At 44.3% G+C, this 26,189-nt stretch overlaps 1 protein-coding gene across 4 annotated transcripts in view; it reads right to left on the minus strand.

The window, feature by feature from the left end:
• RNF44 (ring finger protein 44) overlaps positions 1 to 26,189 on the minus strand; it is an 89,947-nt gene that overhangs the window by 51,621 nt on the left and 12,137 nt on the right. The window lies entirely within an intron of this gene.

Consider the following 26,189-nt stretch of genomic DNA (forward strand, 5'->3'; position numbering starts at 1 on the left):
ACAGTCCATTTTATTGGGAACTGGGAAAATGTTTCTAATTTAGTTTAAAATTAGCTACCAAGTGCCTGTGGGGCAAGATAATTCTATTGAGTCCCTCAATGAAGTCATAAGATTCAGCCTCAGACTGGTAACATCTCTCTTTATGTCTCCTTTAGGATAGCATCAGAGAAGAGCCTTTGTATAGTGAAAATAAGGCACTCATTCAGCATGTGGGGGAGTATGCATGTGTGGAAAGGCCACCTGGGTTGTAGGTAGTTTTTAGATTGCATGCACCTCTCCTCCCCATCTTATTCATTTGGTTCATAGTTACAATTCTTTGACATCAAATGCATTACACAGGTTTACTCTATGGTGTTGTGTATGCGCATGTGTGCACCTTCAAATCAGTCTCAACAACTGCTTAGAGCAGTCCCTGCAGCTCTCTTGGCAAAATTTCCAGAAATGGTATGCCATTGACAGCTTCTGAGGGCTGAGAGAAAGTGACCTGCCCACTCAGCTGCCTTTGTGCTTAAGGCAGGATTGGAATTCATGCTCTTCTCATTTCTAGTTTTGTACCTTAACTACTACACCAATCTGACTCTCTTTGCTGTAGTCACCCAACTGTGTTACAGTAAAATCATGTACGACAGTATTCTTAATCACAAATCATTTCATGGATCTGGTTCACAAGCCTTTCTGTTGCCAACTCTTTTTATTTTGGATGGGCATACCCAAGGAGAAAAATAGTTACAACTCAAAGAATGTTACTGTAACAATAAAGTCATGGATCACATCTAAATTTAAATCCAGAAGAAAAGCCTTTTCTGCTGTGGCTCCTGCCCTCTGAACATCCTCATAGATGAAGATATATAAATTATGTAACATTCACTGATTTGGAATTCAATTTCAGTGAGCCCAATAAGGATTTATTTTCATATTATTGCTGTAAGATATGACAAAATTCTATCTACATGCACGTACACATTTGTGCTGCAATAGATTTATCAGAAATGTCATAGATATATCCATATTAACAGGACACGGTCTAAATCAGTGTTTCTCAACCTTGGCAATTTTAAGATGGATGGACTTCAACTCCTCAAATTCCTACCCAGCATGGCTGGCTGAGGAATTCTGGGACTTTAAGTTCTCTTATCTTAAAGATGTCAAATTTGAGAAATGCTGGTTTATATGCTGCCCTGCCAAAGTTGGGAAATTTTGAATATTCAAAAGATTTTCAAACTTTAATTAATCAAGTCACATGATATATTACCTCATCTATAAATAGTCACTCATCTTGTATTATCTCAAAACTCATGCATACTCCCTACATTTGTATATGCCTTATTTTCCAAAATGAGACAAGTCGTTAAAAAAGAATGAACACAAAGGGCGGAGCTAAGCAAAATACAGAATAAAAGTGGGTGGGTGAATGGGCATAGACAAAAAAATTCTCCGGAAAAAATAGTAATGATATGTAAACCTGTTGTGAAAATAGCTAAGTCCATGGTGACTGATTTTTTTAAAATACTTGCATTTATGTTTCACAGAATAATTTTTAAAAAAGATATAGGGCATGGTAGAGAATCAAGCTACTCTCCTTCAGTGTTGACTGTTTACATTTTTTTTTAAAGTTTGCAATGACATGAGCCTCAGTACAAGACTTAAGACCATCAGCATCTGCATTAGCAGCCAACAGATGTTCACAGCTTACATTGCTGGCCCTTCAGCCTTCTTGCTGTTAGAAATATGCGCCACAGACAAATTAGATAAATGTAGATCAAGGGATCTATCCTGTGCCACTCAACTGATCAAATCATAGATTCCATTATACAATTCTACTCCACTTTGGACACAAGGAATATGGTGTCTCCAACAGGTGAGCCTGTTTGTAGGCTGTATCGCTATACAGCAGCCTTAACTGACAGAATCAAAGCCTTTGTTCTATCAGCATCCATCCCATACCAGGCATAACCAGGAAAACCAAATGTTTCTCAAATTCCAAAAGGACACAATTTATAAGTCACTCCAACATTCTGAGCACCCATTAATGCCCTTCAAACTCCTCCAAAGATACTGGGGTGCAAAAAACAAGCTAATACAATTCTTGGTTGCATACGGAGACATAATCAAAATCACGTGAAGTATTAGTATCGCTTTATGAATACCACATCCAGTCAACTACATTACAAAAAAGATGTTGAGACTTTGGAGACAAAGTGCAAAGAAGAGCAACTAAGATGATTAAAGGCCTGGAGATAAAAGCATATGAAGAATGGTTGCAGGAATTAGGTATGGCCAGTCTAGAGGAAAAAAGGACTGGGGTGACATTATAGCAGTATTCCAGTATTTGAGGGGCTGCCACAAAGAAGAGGGGATCAAATTATTCTCCAAACCACCAAAGGGCAGGACAATAAACAATGGATGGAAACCAATCAAGGAGAGAAGCAACCTGGAATTAAGAAGAAACTTCCTAACAATAAGGACAATTAACCAGTGGAACAGTTTACCTTCAGAAGTTGTAGGTGCTTCATCACTGGAGGTTTTTAAGAAAAGACTGGACAACCACTGAAATGGTATAAGGTCTATACCATGGTGAACCTATGGCACACATGCCAGAGGTGGCACACAGCGCCCTCTCTGTGGGCACACGAGCCGTAGCTCAGCTCTGCTGCACATGGGCGCGCGTGTCTCCTACCAGCAGCTGGTCTTCGGGTCTCTGCTGTATATACGGGGGGGGGGGCATGTACATATGCGTGGGGCCATGTGTTGTGGGGCGTATGCATGGGGACCATGCGTGCATTGCATTTGGGGGGTTCAGGTGCGCGCTCGCCCATTCGCGTACACATGCTCGTTTTAGGGACTCAATCCAAAAAATGTTAACCATCACTGGTATAGGGTCACCTGCTTCAGCAGGGGGTTGGACTAGAAGACCTCCAAGGCCAACCCATTCACTCATTGAAAAATCTTTAAAAAAAGAATTCACACGATCCCACCCAAAATGTGTTTTTCTAACAAAGGGCCAGCTACAGTACCGAGAATCAATTGGATAAAACCAGGCATTCACACTGGAGGCCCAAGCCACACCCCACAAAAGCAGATCCCCATTTCATAATTGTTAAGGAGGTGCATGGAACACAGTAGAGGAATACCTGAGGCTAGCAGTCACAACCAATTGTTTTTTACTTTCTGCTGCCTAAGTGCCCATACCCAAACAGCAAAAGCAGCTGCTTCTCCTAAGGCCAGGAAGAGCCTTCCACCAGGATATTCATGGCATGAATGTTCTTTGATGGCCTAGACTACGTAGGCAGCCTCTCCAGTGCCACCAATCTGCAAAGCAGATCTATTTTTAAATCTACGGGGTTTTAAGTAATCAATCAACGCTAAGATGATTGGGTCGTACAGGATGGGGAGTATAAGAAAAGAACCTGGACTGAAGATAACCATCTCTGTAAGGTTTTCACCCTTGCTAGAGGGTGAAAACTGAGAGGAGCATAATGGACTGGAGAAGAAAGACCCCCTCCCGGGATATCTTGGCAGCTGTAGAGGACCTGGAGGCCCCCTGTGACATCCAATGGAGGCTGGGGTTTGGATTTGTTATCCCGGAAGAACTGAACTATCTGAGGAATGTAGGGCTGGGGGGCGACGGAGGAGTTTTCCGTCACATAGATACCAGCCCTTTTCTCCTCCCCCTCCCAGGTACTGTGTCTGCCTAAATGGGCTTATTATTCGCCCTAATTGAGGGAATCTTCTTTCTCCCCCCCCCCTTTTCTTCCCCTCTTCCTTCTTCCCCTTCCCTTCTTCCCTTTTTTTCATCGGGACTTACTCGAATATGATCTTGAGTATAAGACTTTGCCAAGGATTTTCCATCTTCACCCCTGGCGTGACTCATAGACTGACTGATAGACTGATAAATCTTTCTTCCAACCATGGTCAGCCAAATTGATGCAACTGTTGAGGGGTCCTCTATTACATCATGGCTCTTGTCTGTGGGAGAACTTTTTCAATCTACGGCCCCGTGGGGTTCCGCTGTGAGAGGGCGGGCCGGAGGTCGCCCCCATTGGAGGAGATAATTTAGGACCCTCCTGCTGTTGTGGGAGGACAGTTGAGACACCAACAGCACATCGATGAACAATTGGCTGTGTTACATCTTTTGTGAAGTCCCCTGTCTGAGCTTTGGGCCTCCATCGCTGCATTTTGGAGATGTATACGACTGCAGATCTTCTTGCGCTGCGAGATTCCCCCTTCTCGCAGATGTGGCCCTCCTCACTATCGAGGGCCCACCTCAAGGAAGGGTTTTGGGACCCAGAGAGGTGGTATGTGAAAACGAGGGGATTGAGGGGTTTTTTAACAAAATTTTTAGTCAAATTTTTAAGGGGTCCTAGGGAGGGGGAGGGTCAGATTGGAATTCGGGCTGTGGGTATGGGGGATAACCCACAAGGGGGAGGGTCGGGTCTGGCAGTGAAGCGTGGTGTGGGGGATGGAGGGCCCGGGATCGAGGGGGGGGTTAGAGCTTGTCCGGATAGTTTTTTGAACATCAGTACTGTAGGTGGGAGGGGTAGATATGGTGGGAGCAGGGGGCCATATCGTGTTAGGGGAGTGCGCACTCGCTGTCTACGAGCGGTGGCGTGCTCCGGCCCCCAAGGCTCTACTCGCTCCTCAGGTTGCATAGACCCTCAGGACCCAGGCCTTCGGCTGATGCTGTGCAATGCCAGGTCCGTAGTAAATAAAGCCCCCCTCATCTGTGATCTTGTTCAGGAGGGGGGTGCGGACCTGGCAGGTATTACGGAGACCTGGTTGGGCCAGGAGGGGGGGGTTCCCCTCGTTGAAATGTGCCCGCCAGGTTTCCAAGCATTCCATCAGCCGAGGTCACAGGGGAGGGGCGGGGGGGTAGCGGTTATCATTAAAGAAGGTCTGAGACCGAGGGAGGCCACTGTTCCTCAGACGGCCGGCTGTGAATCCCTTTTTGTGAAATGGGGTCATGGGGTTCAGATGTGTTTGCTGATCACGTACCTGGCTCCCTGCCACGTGGCAACAGCCCTGCCCGAGCTACTCAACGTCATCGCCGCGGTGGCGGTTGATACCCCTAAGCTTATGGTTATGGGGGATTTCAACCTGCCGTCCGTGGGTGAGACGTCAGAGATGGCTCGGGAGTTCATGGCTTCCATGACAGCTATGGACCTGACCCAGTTAATTCATGGCCCTACCCACACAGGGGGAAACACGCTGGATCTGGTTTTTGTCTCTGGACAGTGGTTGAGGGATCTTGATATAGGGGATATAGTTACTGAACCCTTGTCATGGTCAGATCACTCTCTCCTTCGTCTCGACTTTCAAACCGCTGCACCCCGCCGCAGGGAGGCGGAGCCGGTCAGATGGTTCCGCCCCAGGCGCCTGATGGAACCTGACAGATTCCAGACGGAGCTTGGGCCATTTCCTGAGGTTCTGGCACACGCCTCGACTGGAGACTTGGTGGCCGCCTGGGATAGGGCGGCTGCTGGTGCTCTGGATCGGGTCGTGCCTTTGCGGCCTCTGACCCGGCGCCGATCTCAATTGGCTCCTTGGTTTACCGAGGAGCTGAGGGAGTTGAAGCGCCGGAAAAGACGCCTAGAGAGTAGTTGGAGGGCCAGTCTTCTTGAATCTGACCGGACACTAGTAAGATCCCACATTAGGAATTACTTAGTGGCGATAAAAGCAGCGAAATGTAGTTATTTTGCTGCTCTTATTGCGTCATCAGATAATCGCCCGGCCGCCCTCTTTAGGGTGACCCGCTCCCTGCTCCACCAGGAAGCGCGGGAGGACCCCTTGGAGGGTAGAGCCGAGGATTTTGTTCAGTATCTGTATGACAAAATCACTCAGATTCGGGAAGATTTGGACTCCGACTGGGTAGTCTCAGGGGGAGAGACAGGGGCAGGTCTTGAGAATGTTATCTGGGATGAGTTTGATCCTGTGACCCCTGAGGACGTGGACAGGATTCTGGGTAGACTGAACGCGACCACTTGTTTATTGGACCCGTGTCCTTCCTGGTTAGTACTGGCTTCCCGGGAAGTGACACGAGGCTGGCTCCAGGGGATTATAAACGCTTCGCTGAGTGAGGGTGACTTTCCCGCCGCCTTGAAAGAGGCGGTGGTGAGGCCTCTCCTCAAGAAGCCTTCCCTGGACCCGGCAATGTTGGTAAATTATCGTCCGGTCTCCAATCTTCGCTTTGTTGCGAAGGTTGTTGAGAGTGTGGTCGCGCAACAGCTCCCCCAGCACCTGGATGAAACGACGTATCTGGATCCGTTCCAGTCGGGCTTCAGGCCCGGGTACAGCACGGAAACGGCATTGGTCGCGTTGGTTGATGATCTCTGGAGGGCTCGGGACAGGGGGTGCTCCTCTGTCCTGGTCCTGTTAGATCTCTCAGCGGCTTTTGATACCATCGACCATGGTATCATGCTGCACCGGTTGGAAGAGTTGGGGGTGGGAGGCACTGTGTTGCGGTGGTTCTCCTCCTTTCTCTCTGACCGGTCGCAGTCTGTGTTGACAGGGGGACAGAGGTCGACCCCGAGGCCCCTCATATGTGGGGTGCCGCAAGGGTCGGTCCTCTCGCCTCTCCTGTTCAACATTTATGTGAAGCCGCTGGGCGAGATCATCCGTGGTTTCGGGGTGGAGTACCATCAGTACGCTGACGACACCCAGCTGTACATCTCCACCCCGGATCACCCCAACGATGCCCTTGAAGTGATGTCCCGGTGCCTGGAGGCCGTACGGATCTGGATGGGGAGGAACAGGCTCAGGCTCAACCCATCCAAGACTGAGTGGCTGTGGTTTCCGACGTCCCGATATAGTCAGTTGACGCCATCACTGACTATTGGGGGCGAATCATTGGCCCCCACGGAGAGGGCTCGCAACTTGGGCGTCCTCCTGGACTCACGGCTGTCTTTAGAAGAGCACTTGACGGCCGTGACCGGGAGGATTTTTCATCAGGTTCGCCTGATTCGCCAGTTGCGTCCCTTTCTGGATCGGGACTCTTTACGCACAGTCACTCATGCCCTTGTCACCTCCCGCCTGGACTATTGCAACGCTCTCTACATGGGGCTCCCCTTGAGGAGCACCCGGAGGCTCCAACTGGCGCAGAGTGCGGCCGCGCGGGTGGTAATGGGAGCGACATGGCGTTCCCATGTAACACCTCTCCTGCGCGAGCTGCACTGGCTCCCGGTGGTCTTCCGGGTGCGCTTCAAGGTTTTGGTTACCACCTTTAAAGCGCTCCATGGCTTAGGACCCGGGTACTTGCGGGACCGCCTACTACCACCAATAGCCTCCCACCGGCCGGTACGCTCCCATAGAGAGGGGCTCCTCCGGGTGCCGTCAGCCAAACAATGCCGACTGGCGGCCCCCAGGGGGAGAGCCTTCTCTGTGGGGGCACCTACTATCTGGAACGAGCTCCCCCCCAGAGATACGGAGGATCCCGGATCTGCGCACCTTCCGCCGCGCCTTAAAGACCTTACTATTTCACCAGGCCGGCCTGGCCTAATTTTCCCCCTCTTTTATAAAAGATTTTTAAAATTTTAAATATTTTTTAGTATTTATATATTCAATTTTAAATTGGTTTTAAAAGTTTGGGGTTTTAAATTTGTCGGGGCCAAAATTATTTAATTTGATTTTATTCTATTTTTTAAATTTTGTATTGTATGTGTTTTTATTGTTTGGCTGTGCACCGCCCTGAGTCCTTCGGGAGTAGGGCGGTATAGAAATCTAATAAATAAATAAATAAATAAATAAATCTCCTTTTCAACCCCAACCCCTCCCTTCAAGACAAGAGCCTGCCAGGGTTCATCTTCGCTACATTATAGCTGCACAACCCAGGCACAATTTACTAGAGGTAGGAAGTGAGAAGGAGAACGCCCTCTTTTCTCGCTGGCTTCATCTGCACCTATGGCAGAGAGAGAGAGGGATGGTTGGGTGAAAGACCTTATTGCTCTGCAGATTTGGGTCCTTTAGGCCCTATAGAGAATTTCACATGGTAGCGCCCATAATAGGCCAAAAACACACACCTCTCAAACTCGTAACTGGCATAGATTTTCCGCTGCATCCAGATGGGACATCATGCACTTGAGAGAACTCAAGCAGGCAGACAAGCCAGCAATGCTTATAAAAAAGACACTTCACGTGACATTTAAACCGAGAAGAGAGAAGACAACAGGCTTCTGAAATTGCTCTCAATTTAATATGCTTATGTCAGGTCGATATCTCCACTCCAATCAAGATTCTAGTGGTGTCCTCCATCTGGTTTTTAAGAGTGGTGTTCCTAGCAGTAATTTTTCAGATGTTTCATGAAAGGATGACGTACAGGTAGAAAAATGGGTGGGGGAATTGGTAATATAGTTCTCCAGAAGAAGCAAGAACTTTTAGGGCTCCAAAGTAATTGTGAAAATCATCTCCCTCCAATGCATTGCAGCAGACTTGGAGGGGCTTGCCTATTTCTGCTGCTGAGTAAAAATGCAAACCTGTTCTTGATTTGTGGGGGAAACTATCAGCATAATATGTGCCGTCCCCATTGTCGCTGTTTTGGCTTGCCACCAAATGGTGGTGGTCCTGAGTTAATATGTGAAGGACGGTGTCAAGCAAAGCTGTTGGTTTTGCTGTCCTCCCTCATTAGGAATGTCACCAGCCAGTCGGAAACCATCTGCCACCAATTACAACAGTGATGTAGGTACAGGAAGGAGGCTTGGGGAGGTGGTCAGTTCTGACAGGCGGGTCATCTGGCCCACTTTATGGAGCACATTAAACGGGAGCATGCATCAGTTGAAACAAGGAGCTGAGTGATAAGGCAGGCCAGTCCACTGTCTCAAAACCTTGGCAGCCCCCCCTTCCCTCCGCCTGCCAAACAGCTGTTGGCTGTCTCCGATCTGGCAACTTGCCTGATTTAATGTGAAGCTCCCCAAGCTGTTTGGTGAACATTTTCTGAGAGGTCCAGCTATGAAGCTGATTGCGGAGGGAGGCTGTCATTGATAGTGAAGCGGAATATTATCCTGTTACCAAGCAATCCGAGGTTGCTTCCCTGTTCCATCCTTCCAACAGGTCTACTTAACTTCCACATTTCTTCCTGCCTGGATTAGATAGTAATCTTTTCTAGTTAGCAGATTGAAACTGAATCCAAGTTTTAAAAAAGAGACTTATTATTACATTAGAACAAAAATTTGATGTAATTGAACAACCTGAACGTGGTCATAGCAACACTAAAATAGGATGAGATGATGGAATGCCTGAATCTATGGTAAATTTTTAAATTTTTATTTTGCTTTCTATATACTGTAACTTTGTAAACCATAAATTTAAATTAAACATATATCCTTTTATTCTTTACTGTAATATATTATTCATATATGTATAAAATTTATGTTACAATTTTTCATTGCCTATTTATGTCAAGCTGGAACAAATTACCATATTTTCCATAGAAATATCATTTGGTTATAGTACAGATTTGAGCAATGCTACCCTTTCATGGGATTCATTATCTGTACTAAACAAGATCTACCCTGTATTCATATGTCATGCCTTTATGCCTACAAAGACCGGAACTGTGAAAGCAAAACTATTTACCTATGATACTTCCTAGAAGCTAAAGTTGGATTTTGAAGAAGCAGGATTGGAAAAAATATTGACACTCGAACTTTAGTGTTTGAGGAGACCTGAGAATATCATGGACAGTAAAAAAAAAAAAAAAAAAGGATTGTTGAACAAATCAATCCAGAATTTTCGCTAAAAGCAGAAATGACCTGGTTCAAATTATCCTACCTTCAGACCCATTAAATGAAGATTGAGCTCACAGGAAAAGGCTCTAATGCTGGGAAAGGTGGAAGGAAAAAGGAGGACAATCAGAGGTAGGTGGATGGGCGCAGTTACGGTGTTTATGAGTGCACTATGAGAAGATCTGAAAGACCAGGTTAAGAATAGATTGTCATGGAGAAAATCTATGTGACTAGAAGTCAAAAAACGCTTTGGTGGCACATAATCAATACTTAATCTGTTCTATAATTCAATCTTTGCTCCTTCTCTTTATCTGACCAAATAACCTCAACCTACTTTTTTCATACTGGTCCCTCACTTTTGTATTCCACTCACATTATCTTGGCATCCATTCATTCTTGAGCCTATTTCTTACCATATACACATCTTCCCATTCCCACTACATTGAACTTACTATTATATTTCTCCAACTTTTATTTCAAAGGAGTCGAAGGATACTTTTACAGTATATAGGCATTTTCACTTTTTTCTATAAATATTCTATCAATCCATGACTATCCACTATCTTTCCACCAGCGTTTGCATATCAAAATTTTTCCATGTTTCCAAATTTTTAGTAAACAGTTTCCCAAGTTACACAAATTATCATATAAATCACTGAACTACAGTAATTGGAACCAGAATTTCCATTGCAAGCAATGCAGTTTTGAAGCATGGCATCACATAACCATGATGCTCAACACTGGCTGTTCCAGCAGACTCTGATTACCATCATGAAGTGGCTCACTGCTCGTTATTAAGCAGGGACCTCAGGTAATTGCGAGTTCTGACTTTCTGTTGGCTTCTCCAATGGACTTTGTGAGGTACCAGGAGAGAAGGTGGCAAAGTGCAATCCTCTGAACTTGGGATGCTGCAATGGGCAGAAATCCAGGCTGGTTGCCAAACACCTGGATCACAATCATGTAATGGGCATTGGTCTTACCTGATATGCCCTTTCTCTGACAGGTGGGCACCGCAGTCAGGCATGGGTGATGACTCCTGTCTGATCCAATAGGACCGAATCTGCTAATTAAATAAGTCCCGCCTCTTCCTGTGACTCTCCAGTTTTGAGATGAGGACGACAAAGCAGAGTGGTGTGTCTACAACATAGAAGCAAGAGAATTAATGTACTCCCTCCCCCTCCCGAGAGCCGGGGACAGCCAAAGAACAGGGTGGGGCTGACTGCCGTACCCACCTGTCAGAGAAAGGGCGTATCAGGTAAGACCAACTCCCATTCTCCAAACGGCGGGAACGGCAGTCAGGTATGGGACATACCAAAGTCCATAGTCCTACTGGGAGGGAGTAGGCCGGCCCCATGAACTGGTATCCGAATAGACTCCCTGGAGAACCCTCCTGCCGAAGAAGGCGTCAGCCGAAGTGTAGGCGTCCAACCAATAATGTCGGATGAAAGGAGTTGGAGAAGCCCAGGTGGCTGCCCAGCACACCTCCTCTAAGGAAGCCTGCATGGACCAGGCCGCTGAAGTAAGTGCACTCCTGGTGGAGTGAGCAGTGATGTTCCGAGGCACTGGTAGGGCCTGAACTTCATAGGCCAAGGAAATGGTGGCCCTGAGCCACTGGCCTAGGACAGTGGCCATAACTTTGGACCCCATAGAGGCCGGCTGGAATGACATGAAGAGCACTTCAGTGCGCCTGAAAGATGAAGTCCGAGCTATATAGATTCTGAGAGCTCTGCAAACGTCTAACTTGTGCCAGATCTTTCCCAACCGATGGCGAGGAGAGGGGCAGAAATTGGGGAGCACAAGCTCCTGTGAACGGTGGAAGGTGGAGTTGACTTTTGGAATTAACGGGGGGTCCATTCGAAGCACTACTCTGTCACTATGGATGATGCAGAGATCCTGACGGATAGACAAGGCAGCTAGTTCTGAGATCCGGCGAGCGGAAGTGATGGCAATAAGGAACGCCACTTTGAAAGAGAGGAACTTCAGGTTGACCTCCCGCAACGGTTCAAATGGAGCCTTGGTGAGAGCCGAGAGGCCTTTGTTAAGGTCCCACGTAGGAAACCGATGGATGGCCGGGGGGCGAAGGTTAGTGACGCCCCACAGAAAATTCCAAATGAGAGGATGTTTGGAAATGGTGTCGGATGAACCACACATTAGGATTAAAGAAATAGCTGCCACCTGTCTCCAAAGCGTGTTGGGTGCGAGACCCGAAACAAAGCCATTCTGCAGAAAGTCTAAAATTTGTACAATGGACACAGATGTAGCCACCAAGCTCCTCCGTTTACACCAGAGGGAGAAGGCTTGCCATGTAGTGTTGTATATGCAGTTGGTGGATGCTCTGCGGGAGGCCTGAATTGTGGTGATGACGCCAGGAGAAACAAGAGCTCTCGTTAGCAGGAACCGCTCAATCTCCAGGTGGTTAGCTGGTACCAGTGAGCGTCTGGACGAACCAGAGACCCTTGTAGGAGGGATATCCTCTCGTCGGGAAGTCTCCAATGGGGTTCCACCAAAAGAGATACAAGGTCCGCAAACCACGGGTGTTGTGGCCAGTGTGGGGCCAGAAGGAGCAACTCCACCTTCTCCTGCAAGAGCTTTCTGATGACCTTGGATATTAGCGGAAGTGGAGGAAAGGCATAAAGAAGAAGCCCAGGAGGCCACGGGCTGCGTAAGGCGTCCACAGCTTCTGGACCCGGAGTGGGAAACCGGGTGAAAAATCTCGGGAGCTGATGATTGGTCCCGGATGCAAAGAGGTCCACCTCGGGAATGCTGAAGCGGGCCAACAATTCCCTGAACAGGAGAGGATGGAGACTCCACTCCGCTTGGTTGATTGGAGAGTGGCTGAGGGAGTCGGCCTTGACATTCCCTGCACCTGATATGTGAGCCGCTTGAAGAGAGGCCAGGTGAGCTTCCGCCCAAAGACCCAAACAGAGGGTTTCCTGCATGAGGACCCTCGAGTGAGTGACTCCCAGCCAATTCACATGTGCCTTGGCCGAGACATTGTCCGTCAGAACAAGAACATCCCAACCGAGAATGTGACTTTCGAAGCTCAGAAGAGCCAGGTAGATGGCTCGTAGCTCCAAAACGTTTATATTGAGGCTCCAATCTTGCTGGGACCACTGACCTTGGGCCAGATGAGGACCCAGATGGACGCCCCATCCGAACAGACTGGCATCCGTAGTGAGGACCATCCGGTGAGGTTCCCGGAACTTGCTGCCCTTTGTCATGGCATCGGAAGTCCACCAGGCCAGAGATTTGAGGACACCCGGAGGAAGCGCAATCCTTGTCACCGAGGTGCTTCGATGAGCTCGTTGGAACGGTAGGAGAAGCCACTGTAATTCTTGGCTGTGGAGGCGAGACCAAGGTATGATTCCAAAGGAAGAGACCATCTTTCCAAGGAGGCAAGATAAACCCAGGAAAGAGGCTGAGCGCTGTGTCTGGAAATGACCCACCAGGTCAATAATGCTGGATTGGCGATCCTACATTAGGAAAACCTCCGAACTCACAGTATTGATCATGGTGCCCAGATGTTGAATATGAGTAGATGGAATTAACTGACTCTTGGCCAAATTATTCAAAAACCCACGATCTTGCAGAATCTGAAGCACACTACGTAAATCTTGTTGGGCCTGGGCTTCAGACTGCGAAAGGATGAGGATATCATCCAAATAAAACAATATTCTAACAGGAAGTGCACAGATGCAGCCAATAAGGGCCGCCATAATCTTTGTAAACACCCTGGGGGCAGAGGAGAGCCCAAAGGGGAGAGCCCTGTATTGATAATGCTTTCCATTGTAACAAAAACAGAGAAACTTGCAGTGGGCAGGGCAAATGGGAACATGAAGGTAAGCTTCAGTTAAATCAATGGACGAAAGGAAATCCCCTTTGCCGGATGCAGAGCAAAATTATATGGAGGGACTGCATCTTGAACCGGCAATAGACTATATGCCGGTTCAAGGATTTAAGATCAAGAATAGCCCTCCAACCCCCCGAGGACTTCTGCACCAAAAATAAATGGGAATAAAACCCCTGCCCTTGCTGAGCTAAGGGTACTGCTTGTATGGCCTTAATGGCTAAAAGGTGTTGAATAGCTAAGTCAACCTGTGCCTGCTTAATTTTATTATGTGACATGGGGCAACGAAGAAATAACTGAGGGGGACTAGAAAGAAATTCAAGAGCTAAACCAAAACAGATAGTGTTTCTGACCCAGGAGTCGGAAATGGCAGAATCCCACTGATCAGCGAAATACGCCAGACGACCCCCAATTAAGGAGTCCGGAAGAGGACTAATGAGACTTCCGGAAGGGATGGCCTCTCCTGCCCCTGAAGGGCCTCCTAGATGGAAATCGAGACCCCTGTCTAACCTGACCATCCTGCTATGACTTCCTCTGGACAGAAAGGAACGTTGAAAACGTTGTTGGTAATACCCACTGTCTGAGCCACGAAAGGAGTGGGAACGAAAGGAGTCTTGTTATCGATAATCCGAGCATCGCGATAAAGATGGTAAGATTTTGCGCCTGTCTTTAGTTTCGATCAGCAGAGGATCGAGAGAGGCACCAAATAACTTGTCTCCAGAGAATGGTGAAGAAGCAAGGCGCCATTTATTCCTGGCGTCAGCCTGCCAATGCCTCAGCCATAAAAGACAGCGAGAAGACACTGAAGTGCCAATGGCCTTAGCCGAAAACCTGGCGGCGTTGAGGGTAGCATCCGCTGAAAATTCCACCGTGGCCAGAATTTTATTGATGTCCTAATGAGACCTCAAATCCGAAGAGGGAATCCTTTCCTGTAATTGTCACAGCCAGAGAATTGAGGCTCTATTGAAGAACAAAGCCACCGAGGAGGCCTGAATTGACCAAGAGGAAGCCTGGTGGCCTTTAATCAAAGTTCTCTCAGCCTTCTTGTCTTCAGGACGTAGAGATTCGTCTGGAGGTCCCGTAATAGGAGATGATGAAGAAAGAGCTACCACTGGAGCATCAACAGAAGGAACTTGTAACAGATTAGAAAAGTCTGAAGCCATATTGTAGAAGTGTTTGTCTAGACTGTTAGGGAGAGGACCCGAGCTAGGGAAAGACCACTGCCTCTGAACAACATCTGAGAACAATTTAGGAGCAGGAACTACCTCTGCTTGAACGGAAGGCTCCTCAAACAGGGACGAAGTAGGATCAATCGTGACTGGATTTGCTTCCGATCTCGAGGGAACTCCCCCCCAGGCGCGTGGTGGTCTGAGCCTTGAATAACAAGGACCAGAACATTTGAGGCCTGAAAAGGCCAACAAAGGAAGGCTGGTCTGGTTCCAGGCCCTCATCCTCAAATAGATCCTGGTCCAGGATAACATCCTCCTCTGAAAGAGAGCCCTGGCTCACATTAAAGGGAGAAGCCGCACAACTATGGCCATCCCCAGCGCCCTCTATTGACTGAGACCGCAGTGACTGGCTATGATGGCTGACATAACCTGAAACCTCCGAGGAGGCCCTCTGCTGAAGTCCCTGGGCAATGCCCTGCCTAATGGACTCCAAGATCAAATTTGCCAAGGCAGGCGGAATCTCCATCGCCTGTTCCTCCCCTTGTCTGAGGCCTGCCGCCGTGGGCGTAAAGGTTTCCACTCTGGTGTCCTGGGTGGAGGAATGTTCCAGAGAAGCGGGTGGGGGCATTTCAGAGGGAGCCAGAGGAAACACTGAGGCTTCATCTGGAGTGTTAACAGTCTCTCCCTGGATTGATACATCCAGTGACAAAGATGGTATATCAGGGCCCTGGGTAGTGGAAACAGCCGAATTAGTAGGAGGCAACGGAGGAGGTGGAGCAGGTGAAGATACTGGAGGAATCTCCTTGATTGCTACCAGTTTAGCCTTTTGAAAGGCTCGCTCCATTGCCCTGTGCCGCCTCTCCTCATCTTTGGCTGAAGTACAGGATTTAGAAGGCCTAGAACGGGCAGGAGGAGAAGGCTCCAGAGCCCTGGCAACCTTAGGCCTGTGTTGATGGCCCAATGGATCCTCCCCAGAGTCAGAATCGTGGCCTCTTTCCCCTTAGCGCTGGCCACGCGGGAAGACTTCAGCTTTCTGGTGTCCGCCATTTTGAAATGTGCTATGGCCGTTACACTTTAATCCTTACACTCCCATTCCAACAGAGTAAAGCCTGCGGCTTCCCAGGCTGCTACTCACTGCGCCGCTGTATAAACAAGGATGAAGGGATCTCCGGAGCCTTCCAAGGAGTTCAGCACTGTGAGGCGTAAAACCGCTAGCCGTCCAGCTAAAAGGCAGTTTGTTAAAACACGGAATAAACGTCGCGCAAACAAGCTGCTGACCAAAGGCTCTGAACACAGCAATAGCCCAGCTCCTGATGGCAATGAGCGTGGGTCCTCTGGCTAGCGCGGTGGAACAAGCTCATGCGTGCTGCCACCGGATCTGCCAGCCGGCAGTCTGAAGCCACAACGCGGCCCTCAGCGGAGTCAGGCTATGCCCTTCACACTGGAACGAATCTCGCTGGGAAGCTGAAATAAAAAAGACTATATGGAAGAGCAGTTGTAGACACGACTGTCCAAGTCCAGACCGAGTCGAAAAACTGGAGAGTCACAGGAAGAGGCGGGACTTATTTAATTAGCAGACTCGGTCCTATTGGATCAGAGAGGAGTCATCACCCATGCCTGACTGCCGTTCCCGCCGTTTGGAGAACTGAAGGAGCACTGGTCATAATTACCACACATTTAGCACTATCATAAGATTGAACAATCACGGAATGAGTGTTAAATGAGGACCAGTTATTTATTTTTTCATAATTTATAACTTGCAATCATTCACTCCATCTTCCTTATCAAACATAGCTTTCTCGATCTTTGAAATATTAAGTTTCGAATTAAAACTTCTCACTGCATAATACAATTTTTCAACGTTCTGCAAATCATTTGGGTTCTCAGTCATTATAAAATGTCATTTATATTTAAAAGGACCTGTCCATGCATATTTCCAACAACCATATCTTTAACATCACTTTGTTTTCTTTATGCATTCATTGCCAAAATACATTTAATAATCATAGGAAGATGGCACATTATTTTTAAATGTCTTATTTGTGTTGAATCATTTGCAAAATATTTCATTTATTCTCGTGCATGTTTAACTTTCACCATAAACTGTTCATCAAATTCAAAACCAGCCTTCAACTTTATATTCACTCAATTGTTCCTTAATTCAATCCTATTCATTTTCTTATACTCTTTAAATCAATAAACATACAAAACACATTTTTTTCTAATATTTCTTCTGACAGCTGAAGAGCAAAAATTTGGACTGCCTGTTATACACTGCATTGCACTTACTTTTCACTTCTACCCTCTCCATCACTTTGAGACAATTAATAAAATCTCCCATGTAGTTTTTGTATTTGCTCTTATCTTTTTTTCTCCTAGTTAAGGGAATACTAATGACATTTTTCCAATCATCAGGCACAAATGCAGACTTTGCATGTATGTGAGATATGATGTACCTTCTCTCTAACAAAACACAACCATATTTTAACATTTCTCCAGTTGCAGTACACATGCAACCAACATTTATACAGTATTTAATTCTATGCTTTCATTATTTTTTATTCATATATTAATATTCATTGTATTTGTTTCTATTCCGTTCCTTGACAGATCTCTTTCATTCATGTACAAGTGTTTAAAACTCTCCTTCTAGATCTTCCTAGCTTCAGTCACATCCCAGATCACTTTTATTTTTCATTCCATTCACACCCTGCTGAGGGCTCCTCGTTTAGCCCACTTCACCAACTTTCAAAACAGGTATTCACTTCATCACCTGATTTTTCACTCTCTCCCAAGGGAATGTGCACTGCAGCAGGACAAACCCAAGAAAGTCACTTAATCAACCTCAGAGAAAGAATGGAAAACAAAACATGGCTTTTGGCTGCCAGGTTGCTCTATAGAGGTGTACCTTGTTATGTATTGTCATGGCTGCTGGTTTTGCCTTTGGATCTCTGGAATTCTGGAGCTCTTTCACTCTCCTAAATGCTTTGGTCTCCTTTCTCATCCTTAAGAATACTTAAAAGGTGTTGTTAAAAGCTATCCTCACCTTTTAATGTTGAAAAAAAGTCTGCCTTTCCAGTGGAAAGAACACCGATTTAACACCCTTGCTAACTTGTCAGAGCAAACCCAGGTGTTTCTTTTTTCTTTGCAGATTTTTAAAGAGCAGTTTTCCCAACTGCTACAACCTAGCTGTGCATGAAGTGTGTCAAAATAAATAAATGGTCAATCTTCCAAGCCTGGGTGATAACAGTGAGGACAATCTCCTATTTCCAGCCAGCGAGCTACCCCATCAAAGGTGAAGATGAAACGTTCATCAAGAGAAAGAACAGTGTATAACTTTCTCACCTCACATTCTTTCCCACAGTAACACAATAAGAAACAAAAACATCACAAAACTGCTAAGAAGGAAATAATAAAATGCCATTTGTTCAGGTTGGCAATTGTGTCACATAAACAGCCATTATGACAAAAGTCTTCTGGATGATGTTAGCCTCTGCCAACATATTGTGGTCAGGGAAAAGAAGGGTATAGGCCTACAATAACTGGAAGATGGGAAGCCTTTCCCACTTGGTTTAAGAAATGGAAGAAAATAGCCCTTTGGTATTTAAAACCAAAACCAAACCAAAATAAAAAAAACTTGTCCTATTGATCACACTCAAGTATCAAGCTGCCTTTGCTCACTTCTCATCTTAAAGTAACTAGCAGGGCAGTCTAGTAGTCATGTCACTCAAAATCAGGCTTGTTTAATGGAGCTTCCACCTACATAAGCAGAAAAAAGATTGCAGTTTAAGGCTTGTTTTTACTTTTGCCATTTACTTCTTCACTTTCTAAGAATTTGCAACTTTTATGGAAAGTTGCCATCTTATAATTTGTCATCTGTATTGTTCTTCATTTGATTCTTGAGGCTTTGCAAAAGGAAACCCCGACTTCTAAGGAATCTTATTTGGGTTGATGTGTGGCTTATATCATGCTAGAATATTAGCGATTAGAAGCTAGGAAGATACATTCACCGAACCTCTCATTTGCTCAGGCCTCCCTCAATTTATGCCTGAATGGAAACTGCACAATCTGCATTTGTTCCTGAAAGTAGGTCACTGGGGAAGCTACGCTGACCCCCTCCCACCGCACAACAGGACAAGACCCCGTCTGACAAATCGTTTTGCTTGTCAGTTACTTCAGCGTGTAGTCAAAAGCATAATAAGCCAGCAAACTGAGGAAATCTGCCTTGCCCCTTTGCTGGTGTTTCTGGCCTAGGCAGGGCTTAGAGTTCAAGGCCGACGAGTGAGCAGAACCATGAGGCAGAAACACAGGAGTCTGGGCTGAGGTACTCATTTTCCCACAGTCAATTCCACAACTAGGGATGTCACCTTGACATCATTTGACCTGTGTTGTGACAAGAGAAACTGTTTGGGTGCATGCTGTGGATCCTCTTACAAGGAAATAGGAGTTATTGAAAGTCTCTTTCCACACACCTGTAGGAAAGGACAACGGAGATGGGGGGAAAAGAAAATCAAAATGGTTTATAGGCCATCTTTAATTTCTACAGACATATTACAGAATTTAAATGAGGGCTTAAGGGCAGAGTGAAGGAAGAGGAGACAGCAAGTGACGAGGGAAGTAAGTGTGAAAGTGCTGCACAGGCAGAGAAGGCCACCATTTGGGATGGGTTGGTGGAGGGAGACCATTAAGAGCAGTCAGAGAAAGGGGGCGGCTGCCAAAGGGGGCATGAGGAAAGCTACAGCGCCACAGTGGCGCAGTAGTTAGAGTGCAGTACTGCAGGCTACTTCTGCAATTTGGCAGTTCGAATCTCACCAGGCTCAAGGTTGACTCAACCTTCCATCCTTCCAAGGTCGGTAAAGTGAAGACCCAGACTGTTAGGGGCAATATGCTGACTCTGTAAACTGCTTAGAGAGGGCTGTAAAAGCACTGTGAAGCTGTACATAATTCTAAGTGCTATTGCTGTAGAGAGGATGACAAAAGGATGGGAAGGCTTGAAAATAGAGTTGGTTTTGCCGATCAGTAGCAACCTACACTGTGTAAGAAGCTGCATTTCAGCTGGAAAGGCAACCCTGTGAAATATACTGTACTTTAGGTGCTTATGGCTGAAATAACCACACAAACCAGTGATTCATCTTCTGCTTGAGAGCTCATGTGCAATGAAAAGAAAGGGAGGGGAAGTGGGACAGGCAGAAAAAAGACTTGATGACCCAGAGAAATTAGAATCTGTGGAAGGCAGGCTTTTGTCAGTCCTAATTTCCTGAAAGCTGCATCCCATGGCAAGAACGAAGGGGGAGGTCAGAACCAAGACAGGGTGAAGCAACATATTCTTCATATTTTGGAGCATCTGGTATATTTTCTGATACCCTCTTCTCTTTCTCTCCACACCCCACACCAGGGCGTGGGCAGACTGCAGTCCCTGGGGATCTATACTGATTCCTTGCAATGGCCCCTGGAATTAGACTAACTGCGATCTTGCCTTCCAAAATGTTTTTCTGGAGGCTTCTCACTTAGGCTGGTGAAAAGTGCATGCACCTTCTTCTCTTCCTCCTCCTTTCCTTGACAGTTGGACATCCTTTTGGATAATTCTCCCCCTACAGTGATTGATTTTGGCAGATCTGCCATTCCCTCCCTCTCATTTAAGACAGGATAACTCAAAGCATCCACAAACAAGATGGCTGATGTGTCACTCAACAGAGGCATTATATCTTAATTTTTAGAAAAATTGAATTTCCTATTCTGTTTTATTAAATATTTTTAATGACTAACTCTTTTGTTTCCATTTACTTATTGATTTCTCGCTTAGGTATATTATAAGAAAGACAATATTTTCCTATGACAGCTATTATAATTGACATTAACACTAACTTACTATACGCACTCAAACCATTATTTTTCCTAATCCATATTTGAAGTTTGCTTGCTTTTATTTAACAATAAAATTTTAATTAAAAATAATGAGAAGTGGCATGTAGTTCAGAGTTTTTAGAAAGATGAGGTGTAAAATAGTGTGTAGGATTGTTATTCTCAGTTGAGGAAATGTCTCACAGATTCTAGAGGTGTACTTCTCTTTTACACCACAAGTAAAGTATTGCACCTCCTCCCTCAAGTTCATTACGGTAGTTAGCCACATAAGGAACTAACTTCCAGCACAAATCAGAGTTAGCATCTCCACCTAGCAGGCCAGATCAGTCTTTTCTATGTTACTATAAATAAATGTCCATAATAGTTTTATAGCAGGCCAGAGTCCATGCCTAGCTGGGATATTAACCTTTTCATCCTTCTGTCTAGGAGCTCCTAAGCTTGACAAGGGATGTAGATACATCAACAGTTTGAGAAGATCCTATTGGCGCCAGCACCAAGTGTATGTGACCGTACCAGATCCTCTGTTTGTTTTGCTCCAGTTCTGCAAAATTGTATTTTTCAGTATGCAGGACACCAAGCATTACTAGTTAATTTCTTAGGAATTGTTGGAAACCTAACAAACTGGTAGCCAATATTCCAATGCCGCACTGAGTAAAAATTTGATTCCGAATTTCCACTGCTTCAGAAGTATTTTATTAATGCTTTATTTTTCTAGAAGTTATTTCTTGAATACATTGTGACAAACAAAATTTCCTCTCTCTGTATTCTATTTTTACATTGAGTTTTCCCTTTACCATCCCATTTCTTCTGGGTCTATGTGGATAAATTTGTATATTAGTCTTCTCTCTTCGGCTTGCACAATATGCTCCTTATGTCATACATTTTTTCTGGTTATGTTAGGCAGTTTGATAAGAGGGCATATTGAAATTCTGTGATAAACAGAGACTCTCTTGTTTGTAAGATACGATAGGAAGTTTTTGTTGCTAATGCAATTTAACATTTATCTAGCCACTACACCCAGAGAACATATGTTTTTATATAATACTTGAGAGGCATAATAAAGATATAAAACATGACATCTGAGTAAATTCTCTTTGCCTTTTTATTGTGATAAATTTTTTAAAGGAACATGATTCCTGCTTTCCAAGGACAACATTCTCAGCAACGAATGTGATCTTACAAACAACCAGGCAGTTTTATCTTCAAGATAGTTAATCCTTCCTTTCTGTTGTATTTGCAGATCTCCTCGCCTCAGCAGGATGCTCTGGCTTTCATGGGTAGTTTTCTCTCTATTTCTGACATTAGGTAAGATTTCTGTAGAAAAATTCCTCCCCCACTTCTATGCCAGTTCATGTCTGCTGAGACATTACTGAGGCTTGACACTGCATGGAAGAACCATCTTTGAGAGTTACATTGGCACTACAATTCTGTATATTGCAATCGGTAGGATTTACATTTAAATAAACATACAATAGATCAGGAAAGCACTTTGGTATTCAACCTCTTTTAAAGAAAGTGAAGGGAGGTTGATGGAACTGTACATTTTCCACGGTCTTACTTGCTAAGACTAGACCATGATTGTTCTGGATATCTGTTAAGGGTAGCAGTAAGTCCACTAGACTTAGTCTATTGAGTGTTGGGAAATATGAAGAACTATGGTAGGAGATATTATGAGGAAATTCAGATGAAGGAAGAATTAGAAGATTGGATGGTATGTGTGGATGGGGATTGTCTTTTGCTCATGGAGAAATAATCATAATTTCAGCTGTCTTTCATGCAGCATCCGTCAACACAACCCAACAGTTCAACATAAACAGCAATTTTATGTTGCCATCCCTTTAACTGTCCCTTGAGAGCAAAGAAGGCACTTTGGGGGATATCTGCCATGGCTGCAGAGAATGGATGGAATCAGCTTCATAAAGCTAATGTTCAGCATGTTAAGACTGGTATGACTATATGGAAGTCATTTTTTTGGTATGCTCAGACCCGTTAGAACAACATTATTTATGTTTTATGATTGGAGCAATGTCGCTTGGAATGGAAAGTCAGGCATTTACAAGAAACTAATCATGATTCAGTTCAGGTTGAACTTCTTGGGAGAGAAATCTTGGGGATATCATTCCCTTTTCCTTTTCTCAACTGGCCCTGGGCTCACATGTACAATATATTAAAATGGTTAAAAACTAAACTAGAGCCAAGGTGCTGTTGAAATCATGTTCGTGATATATATGATTACGTCTAAAAATAGCCTTTTTCTCATTCTTTCATATTTGGAAGAAGTAGCTTCTTCAGACATTTATCACACACAAACAACTTTTACTCAGCTGCTTCTAATGAAAATGCCTTAATAATTTATGTGGAAATGGAATATTGTCCAACTCAATAACAGTTTTAAGGTGCAGTTAAATAACCATGTTGTCTTTCTTTTGTTTTTTTAATATGCTTTTTAAAAATTCTCTATTAAAATGTCTGGATTGGTATTTCACACTCTTTCCAATTAAGTAATTGATTTTATCATAGATAGCATTGCAGTGCCACACACTAATGCATAATGGTGTAACAAGAAGAATTGAGAAGTCACATCTGCTTTATGTAAAGAAGAGCAAAGTCCCTAGTGACTACCTACATATATACACCTGAAGAAGTTTCTAAAAAACATTTTGGAAAAAAACATAAAGTGATTACCACTCCTTTCTTCTGGACCTTGGACCTTTTCAAAAATATCTTATTCTATTCTATAGTATTTCTTTTGTGATGGTCTTTCATCCAAGTATTAATCAGGTTCAATTCCACTTACCATATTTTTCGGAGTATAAGACACACTTTTTTCCCTCCTAAAAGAGGATGGAAATGTTGGTCCATCTTATACACCAAATACAGCCATTTTAGCCTCCTGAAGCCCTGCCCTGCTCTCCCATTTTTGTGAAAAATGGGCCTGTTTTTCGCAAAAACAGGGTGCACAGAGGGTTTGGGAAGCCTGCAGAGTGCTCCTGGGGGCTGGGGAGAGCAAAAGCAGGGGCGTTTTTGCCCTCCCCCAGCCCCCAGGATCACTCTGCAGGTCTTCCAAACCGTCTGCATGCCCCATTTTTTGCAAAAACGGGCCTGTTTTTGTGAAAAATAGGGCGCGCAGAGGGTTTGGGAGGCCTGCAGAATGCTCCTGGGGGATGGGGGAGGGCAAAAGCCCTTTTTTTCTTACTTACCTCTTCAAAATCTTGGTGCGTCTTATATAACGGTACATCTTATAGTCCAAAAAATACGGTAGTTTTTTTTTTTTTGAGATATATCAAGATTGGCTGGACCCTGCCAAAGGGTGTGATCTTTGTAGGAATGCTAATAAAAATGTTTCTTTTAAAACTATAGTTGTTCATCACTCTGGTACACATTTAAATACTGTAAGGATAAATGATTCCCGTCATCAAAGGAAAGAAATGGTGGATGGCCATGAAAGTCATATTCATAAACTCCTTCTGCATTCAAGTAAAAGATATAGGTGGAAGAAAAATGTAAAAAAATTTTAAAGAGATTCTTGTGAATACAAGTTTTAATGCCATTTTAAACTGGAACCCTCAGAACAATAGCACATAGGAACTATATTGTTTTAAAAAAATAAAATAGATTTGGAGAAAAAGTATATTGAAGGAAAAGAATAGCCTTTGGAGAATGGACGGAGTACATGTTAATGCCAAGAGGCAGCCACAATACTGTAAAATCAGACAAAAAAACCCATTCTGTTACAATTATTTTATAGAATTTTACAGTCCAAGTACAAATCAAATGTATTTAAAATTAAAGAATTCTGAGACCAAGAAGGTTTCAGAACGAGGCTGAACCTCGTTCGAAATGACCATGGTCAAACCCAGTTCCTCTCTTTACCTAACCTTTTCAAGCCCAAACTGATCTTCCCTGCCCCCAAACAAAACTCCCCGTAGTTTCATCTAAACCAGAAGTGGGGAACTACAATATGGCTCTTTTATGACTTGTGGACTTCAACTCCTAGAATTCCTGGCTGGCTCAGGAATTCTGGGAATTGAAGTCCACAAGTCATAAAAGAGCCATAGTCCGTCCCCCCCTGATCGAAACCATGGATGTGCAACCTTTTGGCTTGCCTAGGCCACCTTGAAGGAAGAGGAATTTTCTTGGGCTATGTATAAAATATGTAATATAATGTATATAAATAACAAACTTCCTTTTTTATTTTTTTATATACAATCTCATGGGGCTCTTTTAGTAGCTATCCAGTGCTGGACCTTGGACATATCTGATCTAAATCAAAGATTAGAAGCCTCCTTTCTCCCCTCACGGTATAGCCCATGGGCAGTCCTACGAAGGAAATTGCAATATAGAGATACTGAAAATTCCATCCTCAGCCAAGGACTCTTCTCTTCATTACCTCAACATTCCATCTCCTTAACAATGGACTCCCCCAGCTCTGCTCCTGAAACGCTTGTTTTGCCTTACAATTAACAATAACCCACACATACAACACATCAGGCACATACATACAATTACTTACAGTCTACCTGAGTATTTACAAATACTGTATCACCAATTAGCAAATGTATAAAAAAGGAGAAGTCGGAAATCAAAACTATATTTTTTTGTTATCTCTCTTCTTTTTAGGTATTTTAATGTTTTAAAATTTCCCTCATTTATCTTCCTCTCTGTACACACTCACTCACACGCACACTAAGTAATAGAGCAGTGGAGATTTTAATCCAGTGGAGATTAATAATAGCCTGCTGATACAAATTTTAGATAACAACATAGAATCATAAACAATTCAAGTTGAGTGTTCATGATCCAAACATTGAAATTGTAATGGGAAAATCTCTCCTGAAAAATACTCTCTTCACAGATTCTCTTGCATATATTTCTGAGTCTAAACCACCACCCCAGCTTCCTCTAGTAATCAAGTAGTCCAGTTTTTTCTCTATTTGTAAATTGTATATCCTGCATTTTCACTATTCCTTAACAAGCTAAAGTGTCCTAATAACAATCCATCTCCAGGATGCTTTGTTGCCTTTCCTGAAAGCAGTACTTTTTATCTTTATTTCATATACACGACTTAGATAGCCACATACTCAGTTTCCTTTATGTATAGACAATGCCCAGGAAAGCTTTATATTTCAGACACACTAGACTCAAAAGCAAACAGCAGCACAACCTGGAATTACTCTTCTCTTTTTCTTGAAAACATTTTCCCCCTGTTATTCCATTAGTCTAAAAAGTTTTTATGATGGAGGTTTAATTGTATAGTCTAAAATGTTTTAAAGCTTTTCCTGTGTGTGCTGGAAGATGAACTCTTGTCAACATACTACTGGACTAGAGATTCAGGCTGCTACAGAAACAATCTATTTTTTTAAAAAAAATGTTTGATGTTGTTTGGAGTTAATGTAACCAACCCACATTCATAATCCAGTGTACAACTGTATACTGCCAACATCCTGGAAGATGATGCCAGCCAGCAAAAAGACTAATCAGCATCAGTCAACACATTTCTGGTAACAGAAACATATTTGTGTGAAAGAAATTTAGTCTATAAAGTATTGGAGCAGAGATGAGCACAAGGTTCTTCAGATGTGTGCACAAGAGGCAGCG

The sequence above is a fragment of the Pantherophis guttatus genome, chromosome 2, assembly GCF_059756535.1.
Source record: "Pantherophis guttatus breed Tessera chromosome 2, ASM5975653v1, whole genome shotgun sequence".
Classification (NCBI taxonomy): Eukaryota; Metazoa; Chordata; class Lepidosauria; order Squamata; family Colubridae; genus Pantherophis; species Pantherophis guttatus.